Source organism: Cloeon dipterum, chromosome X (assembly GCF_949628265.1).
Source record: "Cloeon dipterum chromosome X, ieCloDipt1.1, whole genome shotgun sequence".
NCBI classification, from domain to species: Eukaryota; Metazoa; Arthropoda; class Insecta; order Ephemeroptera; family Baetidae; genus Cloeon; species Cloeon dipterum.
Window position 1 is genome coordinate 3,364,005 of NC_088790.1, and position 19,723 is coordinate 3,383,727.

The following is a 19,723-nucleotide window of genomic DNA, read 5'->3' on the forward strand; positions in this document are numbered from 1 at the left end:
TATTAAGTAAAGAACCCACAATAGCAGGATTGAGTCTGAAATCGCAGCGGATGTGCCTTAAAACTAAATTTATTACGATAGTATACGGCGCGCCATCTTTCGGCAGCTTCGAACACTAAGGGCTTTTACAATTACTGGTGTATTATCGGATGAGGGATTAGGCTGTATTACCTTTTTCGACCCTCAGAAATCGATTGCGCCATTCTTAAAAGGTAAATAATAAATCAAATTTATTCAGACGTGACTGGAAACGATTTCCTACTTCAAAAATCATTCAGTTTTAAATAAGAAAAACGCTTGAAAGTACTAACTTTGTGATTTTACCCATCCCTGAATTGGGCAACCAAGCAATTTGGATACTGCACATAATCCTATCCCCGCCCGCCCACTTCTGAACTGAACACATAGTTGCCGCCATTAGTATTTCAAGCGCGTGTGCCCTCTTGAGATCCACACATCCGAGAGTGTTGGCCCACTCGTCTCAAAAGGTGCATCTGTCCTCCAATCCAATAAGCACAGAGCCAGAAAAGGTCAAGGTGTCCTTGCATTCGGTACTCATTACATTACCGGCGTTTTCGATCCTCAGCCAGTGACCCGGAGAAAAAGCAAAAAGATGACGCGACGGTCGAATGCACCGCATCTGCTGAGAATCCCACCTCGTTGTCAGTCGCTTGGATTTGCCTGCCGCCGCCGGCCAGAGTACCCGGTTGCGGTTGGTTATTACGGTTGCGCGGCTCGCAAAAATAATTATACATAAAGGGATTTCACGTCTGTGCGAGTAGCAAAGTTCGCTTTCGCAAAATATGGTCTGCCGCGCGCGCTCCGCAGCGGCATTGCCGCTGCTTATTAATGGTATTCGCACATGGCCGTGTGCGTTTTTGCCGCGCTCACCGCAAGTCCAATTTTAGAAAACTCCGCCCTTGCGATTTATAAACGCGCAGGCCGTTTTTGTTTTTGTCTGCCGCCGGCTCGGCTCCGGCATAGTGGGCCATTACGTACGGCGAATGATCGTGCGTGAGGTGCACAACAGCGCCCATAATGCGACGAGGCGCAGAGCGAATTGCCGGTTAACGTACGCAATAGCATCTGGCGAAATATCGAATGCGGTGATAACTCAGCGAAACTGCAAAACCCCTGTCGCTGGAATTGGAGCACACAATTCGGCCGATAGCAGTTATAATTTGGTACGCTCAATCAATGCTGGCAGGTGTTTTAATTACCTTCTACCAATCCACCCGGGATGGTATAATGGAACGACAGAATTTGCACCGCTATAAAGCCGCGCTCTGCTATCAACTAACGCTAATTTCCCTCAAGACGCACCGAAATCTGCGAGCGAAAAATTAGGGCACATAGTCAGTGCGAGAATTTTTATTCTCATCTGCTACTCGTTCAAATGGGAACGAATGCACGATTTGTTCATTTAATACCATGGAAGTTCCATATTTTGATTTGATTTCTGATTTGAAAAAAAAAATATCGAAATTCATAAGGGGTACGAGTTTGGCTTTATTAGTCGGAAAGAATTCTGAAAGGTGAGGAAATTTCGCTATTTATAATTTATTCTGGAAAAAAACCCTCTCTCCAATTTCTTGGAAAATCATTTTTATAAATTGACTCTTGGTCTAGATAAATTCACCCAAAAATCCGTTCCCGGGGCTTCAGGAGCTTTTCGCCATTTTTTATATATCATTCTCTATTACATGACGTACATTTTGGCCATTTCAAATTTGGAAAATATTGTTCCCTTCGATATGCGGAATTTTTCAAATTATTAACTCCACGTTTAGGCACCTTTGACCTACAAAAAAGGTCACCACCGTGGTAAAGTTGTTGGGCATAATTAGTAAAACATTTTGGGCAGTTTTTTTAATTTAGCTCTACAAACAGAATAATTGAAGTCTCCTGAATAAAATGACCTTCTAGAAATGTAAAGTTTAATGTATTCCGACCAATTTTTCAGAAATTGTGGTGGCTTGAAAATTGGAAAAAAATTTCCTAAAAATTACGGTGGCTTGGTTCAAATTTAGGCAAATTGAATTTTTTATAAAACATTATTGAATGGTAGCAAAAAACACTACAATTTTCGGCGCTTATCCCTTGTGAATTGAGCCTGCAATACCTTTATTCCAAACGTAAAACATACTGCTGTTGCTATAATTCCGATGATTTGCACACTATCCAACCAAATGATAACCAGGCCAGAGCACTGTTTCAAACTAGACCGGAGTTTACACTCTACATCACCATCCTGTAGAGCCTAGCTGGTCGGTTTTGTGGAGTCGCTATTCCAGGACATGCACTGTTTGCCATCTGCCATCTATTTCCTCTTGTTACGCTGGTCAGGTCTGGTTTAATCAGCATTTCAAAAAGCCGCTCGCCAGATTTAACTGTGCCGTTTGCCGGAGAAACACTTGCAAGCAGCATTTTACTGGGAATTCCACACTAGAAACGCTGACAGAGAGTATAGCGAGACGTGCCGGACGATGCAAACGGCGAGAATGAATGAATGCATTCATTACACGCGCCCCGTCGAGGCCGCAATTAGGTCACGGAGCAATCAGTCAGTCAGACAGTCAAGCTGGTCGGTGGATAGATGCACTCAAGTGCTTGCAGAACAGCAGCCTGTGCAAAATTAATAAAGGGGGCGCATCGCCATGTTGACGCGCGTTTATACCAACGACGGATTTCGCTCTTGAGTTGCGCGAAATTGCTATTTTCGCTCGCTCGCTCGCTCGCTCTCTCGCATCCAATCCGCTCTCTGAATAATTGATTCGTTGATTAAGCCATCGGAGGGCATTAGTCGGTCCTCTAAGTAAACGCCATTCCCTTATCCTCCGTCGCAAAGTGGACTGGAAGAGCAGACTTCTAAATAGACCCTGGCACCAGCGCTTTATTGGGTTGAATGTGCGGCGAATTAGATGCGAAATCTCATACAGCGCTGTAGTTGAAATGCCTATTAGAAGCAGCCGAGATGAGGGGATTTTAATGAAATGATGCTATTCTGACAAAGGATCGAATTTAAATTGTCCAATGGCTTCAAGCTTGGCAAGGATAAGGGAAATTTTGAGCTGAAACAAAATATAAATAGCACGTTCAGTGACTGTTTCGGCTTCGTAGGGGACATGAATTATCGATCGTTGGACATTTCCGACTTTTCTCACTGCCAAGCAACAAATTTTTTATTTTTTGACACTGCAAAATCGTGGAAATTCCTTATTGCCAATGCATGAAATCATCCCTTTGGATTCAGTTGAAGCCAAAATTGACCTAAATTTTTGAGAACAGTGGCTGCAAAGTTAGAATGCTTTTCAAACTCTCTCCTTACTTGAAATCCTATTTTATTTCACAACAAAGAGTTTCCCCGGAAGATTTCATACGCTGTTGGACAGATCTCGACGAGAGGAATCGAAATCTGCCAAGAAAGTGTGGTCGAGCGCTGCAAATTTTGGAGAAAATTTGAAAATTTTAACATTTCACTGTAGCAAGGCTCTTTTTTTAATGATGCAAATTGTAGAACAAATTGTTTATCGATCATCTGTTTATTGCATCCAAAAATTCAAATAAATTTCAATTGTCGCCATTTAATCCACTTTAAAAGAGGAAACAAGAGACTAAATCTTGCAAACCCTCCCTCAGAAAAATTCACAAGCCATCCTTTGTCCATAAAAATTAATTAGCCTTAACAAAAACTGCTGCCACAAAGCATGACTAGAAAACAGCATACTTGGAGCTGCAGAAATACTCACGGGAATTTCTTGTTGTCCTATGATATTTACAGTTGCAAAGCAAATGCAATATATTTATCATCCAGCAGAAGCCGTGTAACCGGCATTAGAGCATCGCGAACACACTTGTATGACTTTGTGTACGTGTTGTGCCGTCATCGTTGCGAGTAATTGCAGAGCTGTGCATCCGCAGGAGCGCGCCGGACTAATTGCGAAATTGTGTTCGCGCCAGTCTTTGTGCTTCGTACTTATTTGATAGTCAGATGCGGAGCCCTGCGAAATGCAGACGCTATAGTATGATCCTGCAGTAGTTGATGTTTGCGTAATAATTATACGATAACATGAAATGGTGCTCCCTATATTGGTCACGAAAATTGTTGAGCAACGTCGAAAGTAATACTCTTCTTGCTTGTCGTCGCGAGTTTCATAACTTTCATCAAATCTATTTTCCGTGAGGGAAAGTTTTACAATGACTCGGAGCGCATGTTTGATATTTACCCAAGGGAAATAAGTTATTGCGTTTAACGGGCGTTTCTGTGCACTGAACTAATTTTGATCTTTCTGATTCCAGGTAAGTAGCCTTCAGCCAGCCTGGTGGGCTTGATTTGCCTTCGGTTCGGTGAGTACTCGGCTTGACGAGGCAGACGGATTATTCCATTCGCATTTTGCGAAACATTAAAATCTGTCTGCCTCGTTTGTATTTTGTTCATAATCTCTGTCCATTTCAACAAAACCGACGCGTCAGGATATTTTTGCTAACTTAAAACCGAATATATGTATCTGCTTTACAGGTGAATTATTATGAAAATTTTCAGCTTTCAGCAAAATCGCGCTATTGGGAATGCAAATATTTGTTTTGCAAATTTTGCGTCCGCGTCCCTGGACTCGTATTTCCACGGGCACGCAAAGTTTGATGCTTATATCTGCAGTAAATGCAGAGGCGCACTCGACTCCACTGGGAGGGATATAATTGAAATATGTAAATAAGGGAACTGCTACTTCCACTCGACGCGAGGGTAGCAGAAAAAGTGTCGGTTGTAATAATTCAAGCCAACTTGTAGCTGCAGCAACTGGTTAGAGCAAAAAGTTCCGATTCGCTCTCGTTGCTTTGTGTTTTGCGGAGAGTAAGAAGATGCGGGCGAAGTGAATCGTCCAGGGGGAACTCGCTCGCGACTTTAATGTGCCAGCAAAAATGGCCCGAATGCAGTGGAGCGGAGAATTATGCTCGCCGCAAACTACGGATCCGCTCTCCCAAGTGGGTGGCTCAGAACGGGATTAGCGCGAGTAGCTCTTTTCTTCCGCCACTCGCGCCACCCCGGGAATGCGCACTTTTAATCGTTTTAATGCACTCTGGAAGTTCACAGGATATGAGATGCGGTTTACTCATTATGCTCCCCGCGCTCAAATCCCCTCTATATTTAATAAAGTAAATCTTTCAAGTTAGCTTCCTTTCATTTATCTGGAGGCCAGCTAATATTCCTGAGAGTTAAATTAGGTTACGTAGCCGAAAATTCGACGCGACGTGCTGAAAATCAGTATAAACGTAAACACAGTTACTTTTTGGCTTGAATTTAGCCGCGAGAACGTCGTCGACCAATCAGAGAAGGGAGGGGTCCTCTGATTGGACGTTGCGTTGGCTTAAGATCGAGACAGCAGCGCCACAACGACAAAGCAGCAAAGGCATGACTCACTTCCGAAGGCTGTCACTGTGGCGCTGCTGTCTCGATTTTAGGACAGCGTAACGTCCAATCAGAGAACCGCGCCTTTCTCTCTGATTGGTTCAGACCAAAAACCTTCAAAGTACTGGTTTCCATACACGTTCCCGTCAATTAAATTAAATAAAATTCCATTGCGCAACTTTGTTTTTAGATTTTCATCGCTTCATTTTGTAACACTCCGATGTTGCAACTAATTAGTTCTTGTAAAAGGCGATCTGAGAGAAATTCAATTTGCAAAGTTAATTTATTCATCGCGTTTTTATTGAAGCGGGTGTTGCAAGCAGCCGGGAAATTGCTTTTCCCGTGTTTGCAGTTGAACAAATAGGTTTTTACCATGAAACGTCGAAGTGTTGCAGAGCAAGAATAGAAGAGTATGTACTGAAAGCTTTTTTGCTTGACGGAGATAACACGGAAGGCCTGCGAATAATCATGCAGCTACCTTATCATGGTGCACATTGCCTCACACACACGCGGCTAATGGCTAATGCCTCGTCCCGAAGGGAATTCTCAATTTCCCTTCGTCATCCGTCTTCTCTTGCGCCTCGCGTTGACCCCGTTTCATCCTGTGCTCGCGCCGTGTTGCATGCCAGAGTCACGCTCAGGGCAATTCCTGGTCTATACGACCATGGCCAGTCACTCCAGCGTTATATTCTATTTCTGAGAGAGCAAAGAGCAACTAGGTGGCTCGTCCTGTTTGCTATCAAGTGGACACAGCCTTCCGCTCCACTTTGATCCGGCCGGCGAACAAAAACATTCGCGCTCTCTATACTCCTCTCAGGGCACGATCAAATTGATATGTGCTTATCTTACAGTAAAGGAGTGTCTGCAAATTTTTGTTTGTTGTGCCTTGAGGGAATTCTATATCGATTTAGCAACACCGCCATTTTCTAGTTTGTGATTTCTTCCCTTTCTCTGCGTTGAAAAATCGCATCCAGTCGAATCAAGTCTCCAATGCCAATTTATTGCCGTTAATGTTCCGCTTTTAAAGAAGGAGAGGCAATTTGTCATTTTCATGACCGCTCAATACATGACAAAGTGTCCTCTCGGCGCGCGGTACCTCTCTCTCACTCAGCACAATCGAAGCAGTGAGTGTGTATTATGCACACCGGGCGTCTCGTGCACGCCAGCAACACTTTTGGCTCCTCCAGAAGCCATCAATCAAGCAGGAAAATTAAACATATCAGCGTCCATCATAAAAGACAGTCTATCTCGGTTAATTAATATTAACCACCCGTAGGGGAGGAGTCGCGGTGTGTTTGTTGCGTTCGTCGCGCCATGCAATCAGCCATAGCGGGGCACCAAATTCTCCCTCTGGCGGAGAGGAAAATCGCTTTCAGCTGTTTTGCGTAAAATAAGGAAAGTTTTATCGCGCCATTTGCATTGGGCCAGGCGCCGCCGCTTCTGCTGGAAAAAGCAAGCAACGCATTTCGCCCAGGCGTTCACTCTGCATTGTCTGGGAAATTGCAGCTTCGGAGGCGGCCGACGCACATTACATATCTCCTTTTGTGCGCGCTCCACGCGCGTGGGAAAAAATTTGCCAAGATAACTTTTCATGCGACCAAACTGCAAACGGAGGAGCGAAGAAGACGCCGGCTGAAAAACACGCGACCGTCTTTTTCCGCCTGCAGCACGTTTTTCTAAACAATGCCGTAAACGCTCTGATTGAATCTCCAACGTTTTTCCCGCTGATGAAACTCTGAGAAGATTTTCGTCACGTTTGCCCCGCGTTTTCGTCACCTTTGATGTGTCCTCCACTTTTTTCCTATTTCTTTGCCTGAAAAAGACCTATTCATTCACCGCCTCCAACTTTGCCTGAAAGGAAATTTCCAATTAATTGACACACCAAACTAGAAAATCAAAGAGTTTCGTAATTCATGCGCGCAGTTGGAATTCAAACAAAACGGTCGAGGCTGCGGCCTCGGCAATTGTTCTCCTCTCCGCAGCCCCACGAGCTAACAAATTGAAATATAGTTCAAGCTTGCTAGACAGGAAAACACGGACGCTGAAAGATGATTTTATTTGCATAGCGTGAATAATAATGGACCTTGGCATTACCCTACCCGAACGTTCCGTTGCAGCAACTCGTAAAATACTTTTTAAGAACTTTTTTACAACTCTTTCTGCGCCCCGGCCGCATAACGCGCGCGCGCGCGTGTAACAATAGGGCTGTAAAAATCCTCTTCCTTCCTGTGCCTTGATGAATGAACAGCGCGCTATAGCCCATTTTTGCTGCAATTCCACTCTAACCCGACCCCAAAATATACACTCATTATTCCGGTCGCGTAATTAGCAACTCTGCTGCATAAGCGATCAATATCGGTTATATATATGCAAAGCTAATTTTAGAACAAGCACCCTCTGTAAATGTTTGAATTCACCATTTTGGCCGGTGAATAATTGCTATAACTCTCAAAATATCTTCAAATGGTCTAAAAATGTAATTTTTTGTTATTTTCTGAGGGTCGGATTGGACCAGTTGACAAATGAAAACGTCATGCTGAAATTTGGCTGAAAAAAAAAACGTTACTTAAGCGGTATTTGGTCTGAACCTTGCAAAAAGTGCCACAAGAACACCGGCGACCAATCAGAGCAGGGAGTGGTTCTCTCTGATTGGCCAGATCGAGACAGCAGCGCCACAGTGACAGCCAATAGAAGCAAAAAGGCTATTCGCTGACTTGTCTTGTTGCTTGCACTGACTCTCACTGTGGCGCTGCTGTCTCGATCTGGCCAATCAGAGAACCAATCCTTTTTTGATTGGTTAGTGGTGTTCTTGAGGCACTGATTACCAAAAACCGCTAAAAAGCAACTACTGTTTTTACGTTTCGGCCGATTTCCGGCACGTCGTGGAGAATTTCCGACCGAAAAATTTGGCTGCCTACCCTAATTCGATTCTCACAATGAGGAATCAATTGGCACAGAAAAAAGGCTTTCTGCGTCTCTGCGAGAGCTTCAAAATAATTGACTCTGACAAAATTGTGCCAAATTAGCGCTGATATGTAATTGGACTATCGCGTCCGTTCGTTTTTCTGACCTATCCGTGTTTTTTGTCGGCGGAAGATACACTGGCAAAGGGGGTGGGCCTGCTGCGAAGCACAAAACAGCAGCACAGCGCGAGATAATCGATTGACAGCGGAGGAAGAGCGTCGGAGAGAGAGAGAGAGAGAGAGGAATATCCGCCTCGGCAGGCAGTGAGCTGGCGAGAAGAAGAGAGCATCCCGAAATTTCAGCCAATAAAGTCAGCGGGAGCATTATGAAAATACCTCGGTGCTCGGCGTGCGGCCTGGCCGAAATTCGGTCACACACCGCAAATAAATTCTAATTTGGCATCGCCCGCTGCGAGTGCTGATTAGGGTCTAATGCCGGCCGAGACAAAACACGCCGCACTAAATTTTCCTTTCACCCCGGCAGTGAGTACAGGTGCGAAGCTAGGGGTGCGGAAAAATGCCAATATAACGGGCCGAAGCGAGGAAGGATATTGTTAGCGATCAATTGGAAGGAAGGAACGGTGCGTGGAAAGAAATCGGGCGTGAATGTGCCGGGGAAACGCCTATCTGGCCGCTCGCTCGCGCGCGCTCGATTCCTGCTCTGCCGCTGACACAGGAATTCGCTCCCCGCCGCATGATTAATGACGCCCAGATGTAATTAAACCTGAAATAAAGTGCCCGATATCGCACTGCCCGCGAAAATACTCCTTCTCTGCCCGCGTCTGACACACATTCTCATGCAGATAAACGGCGGTGAAACACACACTCGCCGCAGGAATTTGTTCACGCTCAAGTTGCTCTTGAGAATTCGTGACGTTGAGAGGTTCAGTTTGAGTTCAGTCATTGTGCGGACGGAGTTATTCTAACACAGGTCGTCTAGAAGGGTTTCTATTTAGTCGAATTAGGTCAAACAGCCGAATCACTCGGTCGACAATTCGACAAGAGGCGCAGAAAATCGGTAAAAACGTAAAAACCGTTGCTTTGATGGTTATTTATTCGAATAAGAACGTTAGTGACCAATCAGAGAAAAGAGCGGTGCTCTGATTGGCCAAGGTACCATTAAATTTATCGCTCCCAGGTCTTCGTGTAGCTTATAAAATTGAAATAAAAAAGACGAAATGAACTCCCATGAAAATATCATGTTGTTTGACATTTTTCAAATGGGAATTGCCTTATAATCGAATCTGATATTTAATATAGTGTCGTATTAAATTCTTGATATACACCAGACTGAATAAAGCATAAAAACTTTTTCAATTTGCTGTATTCCTCGTCAGGAAATGATTTTTCTCGGGCGGTGATTATTTACGGCTGTATATATTGACGTGTACTCTGGCGTGATTTGATATTGGAAAAAGCAAATCCACACTCACTGCACACAAGCCAACCTGCAGCGTGAATGAACAGGAACGCGTATATCATATCGACAGCACGATCATTTAATGAAATTTTATTCCCGCGTGAATGTAAATCGCACATTCGCATTCATTAGCGGCGCGCGCGGCAGGAGTTGTGTGTCGATGCAGTCAAACGACAAATATTCGAGGCGTCGCGCATAACTCATTTGATTATCTCGCGCTGCACAGTCGCAAATTACAATTTAAAAGCGCCGTGTTTGATTTTGCGCCGTGGAGGGCGCTTCATTAAAGGCCGCGCGCGCGTTCTTTGTTATTACGGACCTTAAGATCCATTAGAGCAATTGATGCTTTTGTGTGAGGCGGCGAGTCTTTGAACCGGAGGGACGATTGCATCGGCCACCAAGGAGCCCTCGAGGCATCATAATCCTGGCCTGATTAAGCACCGTGCGGCCAGCCACCAGCGCTGCCGCCAGATTAATCAGCACCAAATGGCAAAGGGCTCGTCTCCCATCTCTTTTTGCATACACTGCTTCTGTATCTCGAGGTCAGACTAAAACGTCAAGTACCCCAGGTCCATTATCATTAACCCTGGCTGATTTAATTTTGCATAAATTCTAAACAAATTTAACCAGCGAGAGCTTCCTCCTGAGTTTTAAGGTAAAAAATTCGACACAACGTGCCGAAAGTCGGCGGAAATGTTATTTTGTCGGTTTTTACGTTTCCACCGACATTCGGTACGTCGTGGCGAATTGTCGATCAAGGGATTTGGGCTGCCTAGCCTAGTTCGAGCCTTGGCATTTTTTAAATTCCCCGATTTCCAATAAAATAACATCATACGTGATCACCATGGCAACAGCAATATAAATTTTAAAGGTCACTTGAGTGGCAAAAAATAAGACAAACAAATCAGTCATTGAAAAATCGACATGCCATTTCGTTTGATGTTTGTTTATTTCCTTTTTTGCAGGATTTGTTGACAGTTCCAACGCTAAACTAATTGACAGAAGCTTTTCAATTACAAATAATTTCGAGCGCTTTGTCCCTTTGTCGAACCAAAATTGCCCTGAGCTCAACAATAATGTTCGCTTTCCATTCAAACCGTGCGGGCAGAGCTTAATATGAAAATCTGGCTCTTGCGCGTTTAAAAATAATTACCGTGGCCCGCACCCTCTACCCCTTTTACTGCCAAGCACTCGGGTCGGCTTGTTTGTTTCTTTCCACTGAGTGAGACCGTCATGCTCAGGGAGAAAAAGGCATCCGCCGTCAAGCGGGCGGAGAAATGCGAGCAATTTGGCAGGCCACTTGTGACGAGCGGCTAATTTTCGACGGATAAAATTAGCCAACCGAAACGAGGACATGGGTGTTGCTGTTGCCGGCCGAATCCGACGCCAAAGTGGTTGCTATTTACACGAACAACAACGCCAACTGCCGCCCGCCGCCGACGAATGTCTAATTTACTTTCGGAACCGCACGTGGAGTCTGGTTTTGCGTCCCGGCGAAGACGCATCGCGACAAGTTCCAAACTAACTGCTTTTCGAAAGAGGCGTTGTGCAAATTATTCAGCCAGCCAGACAAAAAAAAAGGAGAAATTATGTGTTTTTTCGGTACACTTTGACAGTGTTTGATAAAAGATGACTATAACTCCCATGATTATGAAGCTTCTTTAGACACAATTTAATTTTTAACGAATTTCAAACGTGGAAATTGGTCGGATTTAATTTAACGTTACATTTTTGGAATATGCTCGGCAATTTTTTACTTTTGGAAAGGTTGTTGATTTTTCTAAAAACTTTCCAACGGAAAAGTCTGGGAAAATCGCGCTTTTAGCAGAGTTTTAATTTTTATTTTGACTACAATTTATTCTAATTTTAAACTCTCTATGATGATAGTGAGAAAAACCAATGTTTACGTAAAATTAGTTCACGAATTTCATCTGCTGCTGTTTGTTTCAAACTTTTCTGCTTTCAATGCAAATTTGTAATTACAAAAGTCTATCCACATTTCATCTCCTTTAATGCGTTGGATAGTTTGGATACTAAGAGAAGCATGATACGTCAACAACAAATTAGCAGGAGTTAATCTTATTACGCTGTCGCTTATGGAAAACTTATACCGCGAAACAGTGTGCTTTTCGCAAATGAATCCATCCACTTCCGTAATTGCAAAGCCAACCGCGCAATGTGCTTTTCCACAACATCCTGTTGTGCAAACTTGGCAAACTCGTAATACATGTCAGAAGCGTATTTACATCTTTTGACTCTGGCAATAAGGCTCTTGAGAAGAGTTTGTGATGCGCTTTGAAGCAATATCGTGTACTTTCAGAGCAGAGCTGAGAAAATTAGTGTAATAAAGCGGTGCAAGTTGCAGCACAGCGTCTCGACATCAGCTAGTTAAATGAATTAACAAGCCGTGTGTGTTGCAACTGCTCATTGAAATTAAATTGCAGTCTTAACAAAACTTACAGTTGCTGGAAAAGAGAACGAGAGCTTCAAATTTGCAATGTAGGCAAATTTCTTACACGAGAGTGTTGCGCAAGTTGCATAGCTCACGCAGAAATTTCCTCAAGATGCAAATTGCGCGCGACACAGAACAGACGAGAATTTTTCCCATTCCAATAAGTATGCGCACGCGAAGTGGTACAAGACAAGCTAATCGGCCTAATAAAAGGCTGGAATTCGCCACGTTGGCGGCTGCGGCGCCGCGCATTAGCAATGCCAACCAGGCTGGCAGCTCGGCGGGCGTCATTATTTTTTCCCATCAGCACACTCACATACCGACACACTGCGGGTCACTGCTAATTTGAACTGAAAACGCGCGTGCTCGCACGGGCTGGGCGTACAAGGCCAATAATGAAATAATTTATCGTCGCGCCGCCGGCAGTGTTTTGCGTCACGTCCGCAATGTCTGCAAATAAAATATGTATGTACGCGGGCGAGAGCGCGCATCCCTCTCTCTCTCTCTCTCTCTCTCTCTCTCTCGGCTCGTGGGAGCATTTTGTTTCAGTGCCCACCCCCCGCGGCCCGGCCCAGTCCGGCTAGTGTCTGCGTCGTCGCCTTGTTATGTTTTATGGTGGCACACACCGGCCCAACTGCTGCTGTTGGCCTTTAATTGAGTTTTTGCTCGGCAAGCTCGAATCGGCATCGATGCTCTTCAACCTGATGCGCGCACGCTGAAATTATTGCTCCCTCGGTGCTTGACCAGTGACGTGTGATCGATGAGAGGGCCGCGACTTTTTTAACTCAAGTTTCCTCTTCCCTTTATGACTTTTCAGCGATCTATTTTACGTGGCGGAGGAAGCGGACGTTCTGATTGCCCAGTGGTCCTCCGCTACGTGAAATAGATCTTCGCCTTTGAAGGAAGTAAACAGGAAACGCGCAGCATCTGTTTGAAAGTAAACATGCAATTTTAGGCTTCCCTGATTGCAAAGTTTTGAAATCGCCAACTTTAGCATGCAGAGAGCAACCCCGGAGGGTATAAAATGAAACTTATTCAGAGTTAGTGAGTAATGCAATACTAAATTTACTCTGGTAAGAGAAGACGGACGTGCTGGCAAAACGCAAGACTTTGCTGCATCTACATGACCTGCATTTTTCATAATTTATGCTTAATCCAGGCGCAGTTTCACTTTGCTTGCAGCCTAATTTATTGCTCTTCCAACTTTTCTACAAGCTGAAAATGGCAAGAGCAGGCAGTTAATAAAAGATATTTGCATAATGGACTGGAAAGAACGCGCGCACGTGAAATAAACTTTGCCAAGACGTGAGAGCGGCGCTATGCTCTTCTTTATTTTCTCATGGAGATATGTACGCTTCAACATGTCTGCCTCGTCATCGTAAATTGCAAAGCGAGCGCTTCGAATAAATTTCAATTGGAAACATGGAAGCCAACCCAATCGTCATATATTTATATTAGATTCCCACGAGTTTCTCATCTTTCAATTTAATCGTCCACGCAGGATGGATTTATTTTCCTCCTCTTGCAAAAAAAAACGATGCCATTGGATAAAATCCGGGTCTGTCAAAGGTGCTCTGGGAGCTTTTGCGCCCGCACTGTTTTCGTTGCTACATGAGAAAAGCCTGTTCCTCTATTTTGGATGCGGTGTCAGCGAATGGAGACGCGAATGAGCCCTAAAACCACACCCCGAACACTCCACCGCAGGGCCATTAAATGTATTTTCCTATGGCCCCAGGAGAGGCTGCAAATTTTCTGCTTTGAATTACAAAGAATTCACTGGAATATCGTACCAAGAGGTGTTAACACATAATTCCTATTCTACATCAGCAAGTTTCCCTGCTTTGCTTAAAATGTTTGGTTTCCATTGTTTACAAAACACAAGTTTCGAATGTTCGGCAGCAAACAATGTTAATTACACGACGTTCACGCTCGGATTCGCTGCTTCTCTGACTGAGTCAGACGTCTGAGTCAGCAAAAGGGCGCGGTATCTCCCGATTCCTCATCTCGAATTCGAAGAGCGCCTCGGCTCACTGCTTGCTCTTGCAACTCAGCCCGCGTTCATCCGGTCGTTGCATTCGAAGGTGTTGCCGTTGCCAGCGTCGTCACTTAAAACGAGATGAAACTGCGATTCTGGCACAAACGCTTTCCTGCGGCAGCCATTCCGTACGCCCCACGACTTTTTCGCCCGCGTAACAACGTTAGTGGGAGAAAACCTGCGCGTTTGTTCCAGACTTCGGTGCTTGCTTAAAACTCTCTGGCAGCCGACAACCTCGAGACGACGGTGGTTTTGCAGTTAACGAGCCTTACCCCTTCTGCGCGCAGACCTAATTTATTTAGCACCTTCTCGGCCACCGACCGACAAGATCGTAGCGGGAAAATTTAAGTTCATAAATGCTGGGCGAAAACTTTGTTCAACTATTGTCCGTTACAATTTAACTTAATCACTTTTTTGTTTTTATGAGGCTGCAACGCATAAAAATCCTCAATTACACAGTCTCACCGTGTCTGATAAAAGAAAACGGTCTTTTCATGTGAACAATGCTCTTGCTAAGACGATTTCGGACAAGTGGAGGAAAAAGCTCGCAACGAAACAAAGAGCGTTCGCGTTCATCTGGTGTATCAAATTGTTCGCCATCTGCGAGAAAAGTTAGTGTTGTTCTCCGGAGGGCATTGTAGCAGCTACTTATTAGAGAAAAGGAGGCGCCCCGCGCCGCGCGCGCCACTGCATGAGCTTCATTTCCGTAACAAAGAACAAGGGCACAAGTGGAATAAGTCAGCGCTCCGACAATGAGTCTGCCAAGCGAGTTTTTTTGCAGCTAGCTCGCATTTTCCCCGGCTGCAGAAGGAACAATAAAATAGAAAAGCAGCCACGTGGCAATAAATACGCGCGGAATGTGTGCCGCACATAACAATGCCCGGCTACCACCAGCATCAAACCGCTGGACTGAAAGGCCAACTCACGACTTCTGCGGGTTATGAGATGAATTGTGTTTTTTTTGTTCCATGTCGTGGCTGCACGAAACATTTGCAAATTGAAAAGAAAAACGTTTCCTGAGATTAAGAAACTCTGCTGGATATATGCAGATGGTGCAGACGGCTCGTGCGGAAAGTGTGTCAGAGCGGTGATGGAAAAATCGGCAGGCGTACGGCATTTAATAGACCAGGCGCAATGAAGCTAGCAGCAGTTTGGACGAGCGTGGCACACTTGTTTCAGTCGGAGCCATTAAAGCGGAGCCAAGGAATTCATAAAAGCAGGAAGGAGCAGAGCTCGGTGCAATTCATTAAGCGGAATCACTTGGAAGGCGCCGCGGTGCGCGAGACAATGGGGCGGACGACATAATATGTTCAGAACTGGTGAATGACCGGCTCGAGAGAATCGGTACGTGCATAATAGAGCATAGAAAAGCACGCTGGGGCTTCAGCTCAATTAGAGAAAGGACTAAATTCAAGTGTAGTTGGAAGCTATTAAACGTGATTAAATGGAAAATTTTATGTAGTAAAATAATAATTAAACGCCGGGAATTTTCTTTTCAAGACTTCCATCCTTAGAATTCTCCACTGAGTAGCATATATAAATTCTCTTTTGTTATTTTCCAACCTTCCTTTTGAGCCAAACAGAATTTACTTGATGTAAAAAGCAGAATTGCCCTGCTGGATTTTTTAAGGATGTTATTTTGGGCTTATATTTTTTTGTAAAGAAAGAGCTGTATTGATCGCAGGGCATGTAGCGACATTTTGTAACTGTAACTTCTCTTTTTGATCGTGTTCATCTAGTTTAGTTTAGTCCTTTTTGGATGGACTAATTTTAAAGTAAAGCAAATGGAAAATTTGAGAAATATCCGTTAAATTATCTAAAAGTTAAGAAAACGCTAAAAAATTCCCATTTTTGAGAAAATCAGCTTGAATGCTAATCAAGAACCGTCTCTTTAATGTCAAATCACGATTATTTCACAATTTAAGGAAATTTTCCCAAAAGTTCGCGCACCATTGGATAGATCGCAATGAGAGGGAATAAAATCAAGCGTTCATTGAAATTCATTGAAATGTTAGTTAAAATCTGAAATTTAACTGTTCCTCGGTCATTCTGTCACTATTTCGCATTTTAAAGATAAACTGCTGCCAAATTTAAAAAAATAGACAGCGCTGTTCCTAATTCTTGGCCTGTAATGCTCTACTTTTACTCTTCTGCTCAGAAAAAAATCACACTTATTCGGCCAAAATACAAACCGTAAAAGAACACAGTCATGATCTTCGTCTTTCGCAGTGCAATCATTTTACAGCGCCTGAGGAAGCGCATTAAATCAAGCCTGTATCCCCGAAACGATTTCCGTAGCGTCGCAGTCGACGCAAACAGGTTCATTCCGCCGGATAAACACACAATCGTCAAAAGGAACTCGCGCGTCTGAGTGTGCGGCGCGCCAACATCATCAAAACCACCGAAAACGGGTCTCCGCGCACTCGGCACGCACGTACGTTTTCGTGGATTTAATGGCTCGGCCGCGCGCGGCATTTATTAAATCCGGCCCTGCAGCTGCTTTGTTTGTCCGCCAGTTTTCCTCAAAAAACGCTGAGCAAATCCGCGTGCACCCGTGCACACGCCTCCGTGCGAATTGTTTGCTGATACATATACATACACACAAAGCTTGCTCGCTCCCGCAGCGGCCGTGAAAATAAACAAGCGTGTATGTTTGCCCAACGCCAAAAAAAGGTAGATGGATGCTGGATGTTAAAAATAAACATCCGGGCTTAATTATCTGATACTGCCAGTTGCATAAAGCACACTTAAAGATGAGTGACAGAGAATTTCCCCGCAATTCCCCTCAAAGCTATTACAAATTTCGTTCATTGCTAGTTTTCAGAGTTGATTCGGAGAAAGAGTTGTATTCTGGTCCTCTGAAAAAGTTATTTCTTAGCATGCTTTCAACAGTTCTCCCTTTCGAGAAACCATCAGTTGTTGCTTCTTGCACCGAATTGGAAAACTTTAATGTATTCGGGGAACCAAGTCGATTCGATAAAAGTACTTTACTTTCATCTCCCCGGGTGCCAATGGCTGTATTTTTTTATTTTTTTTTTTGCGCTCTGAAGATGGTCCAAATGAATCTGGAGAAGAGCGAATGCAAATTTGAAGGGTAGGGCGGCATCGCGTGAATAGCGCCAGCAGTCACAAAAGCAAGGCGGCGTTCGTTGTTGCCTCTGCCGGAGAGTTATTTATTTTGCCGGCTGCTTTGAGGAGAGCACTTTTCATTGGCGACACGTCGTCATCATCAGTTAGGGCATGGAAACGTCGCCGCCATACGCCCAAGCAGGCCGAGGCGTGGAATTCTTGATGAGGTCATTTGTTTGACTTGTTTCGCCCAAATTATTCGCAACGACCGGGAGTTAATTTCGTTCACAGCTCGGCTCAGGCCGGTTAGGGGTTGCTCTCAAACTTTTTTGCAGACGCTTTGCTAATTAGATGCCGCTTGAGAATCTAGTTACCAAAGCTGTGAGTGAGGCTTGATTGTTTACAGCTTGGTGCGTAATTTCCTCATTAATAAACACGATAGGTGCGCTCTGAGCTCTTTTCATCTCGGCAGTTTTTGCGCAAAATATGTTTGGCGGCGCGGAAAGTGCTTTTAATACGCGTGTCAACTGTTTAAATTCCCAGCAAAACGTAACCTTTGGCATTTGCAATCCCGGCCCTCGCCTCTAACCCTTCCTGCAATCTGTTTGCAACGGATTTTGCCATCTTGTCCGGCTGTCAATGCTGGATATAATCCGATCGCCGGCGTGCCGCAGTCTAATCAATTTCTGTTTGCCGTTCTCAAGTAATCCCCGCTCTAATTTACCTTTTCATGAAGCGAAAATCCTCACTCACATTTTACAGTCCAAGCACAAAAACACTCACTCCACTCTGGAGGGGCTTAGGCCTTCAAATTCGGTCGAATCAATAGGCGGCGACTCGCTGAGCGAATGCGAGATCGGGTAAGCCGTCTCGTGCTGCTGGCACGCACTTTCCAAGGATATGTGTGTACATCACTCGGCGTTAGAAGGAGGGCAAGAATGCGACGGGGATTTGCGTCATCCCCCGACGGACCGAGAAGGCCTAGCTACCGCTGCGGTGTTTCCTCGAGAGTAACGAGGTTTGTTCATTAGGCGAGCAGCAATGCCGCCGAGATTATGTTCATTTGACTGGCGATTAGCACGTGAATTATGGTAATCCGCTCGCCTCGGCTGAATGATCTTGGCGGCGACACGTCTGACTTTGCTCAGTTAGTTTGTAATTAGATCAGGCGTCAAGTTTGCACCACAGTTTACCTACCAACAGGCGGTATGTATTTTTCATATTTGCACCGCGGAATGATTCCATCCGCTGAGTGAGTGGCACTGCAGCTTTTACGACGCCAACGGTGCAGCACGCCGTAAAAGCTGCGGTACTCTGATCGACGCAAACGTTGCTCTCACGGCTTTTGGCATTATCTCAGCCAGCTGCACTATATTATTACCGGTCATTGTGCAGTTACGGCGCAATCGGCACTTTTTACGAGCGTACCCAGCACAGCAGTCAAGGAGTTTTCTGATGCAGTGCAGATTCCTGGAAAATTAAATCAGTCCACTGTTGACTCACCAAATCGGACGGGAAAGCGAGCGTGCGCCAGTCTGATCCAAAAATCCGTTTCATTCATGAGAACGGGGCCGGCGCCGTCTGCTACAAATCCGCCTATTGAGCATTCAGCAAATATGGATTCGGAATGTTCGCGTGTTTGTTCCTCTTTATGTTCAGCACATTTGGTGCTCGCGCGTTGTTTGCCCTTTTTCCTCAACGTCATCGCGGCCGTGCTGCACTCTCGCCTCCACGTGCGTGTCTGCGGCAAATCTGTATGCGGCTCGTCCTTCTTCTCAAACGGGAATACCCTTGTTGCCTTTATTAAAGTCAGAAAAATATTGCAGCGGCACGCGTAGCTGTCACTGATATGTGTTGACAAATCGCCAGACTGTTTCTCATCGTGCAACACGAGTTTTCTGCAAAAGATGCATGTTTTATGCTGGATGAATATCGAATTCAACCCCGGAGAAGCAAAACAAAATATTTTCTCTATTTTCAGGATATTATTGTAGCACTGGAATGCAATTTTTGATGGTGCCAATCGATTCCGGATGGTTTTGGCAGCCGAATCACTCGCTCAACAATTCGACAAGACGTGCCGAAAATCGACGGACACGTAAAAACCGTTAATTTAATGGTTTTTGATCAGTCACCACAATTCAGCGACAAGCTACTTCTGCTGGCTGTCGCTTTGGCGCTGCTGTCTCGATCTTACGTCTATGGAAGAACTTCTGATTGGTTGCCGGCATTCTTGTGAAACATTTTGCGAAGTGTTAGGCTGCCAAACCGAATTCGACCCTCAGGAATCGATTGACACTGACAAAAATGTATTTCCAGTTCTATATTAATTTAATTAATCAGCTATTTCGAATTATTACAAGTATAATTTAAAATT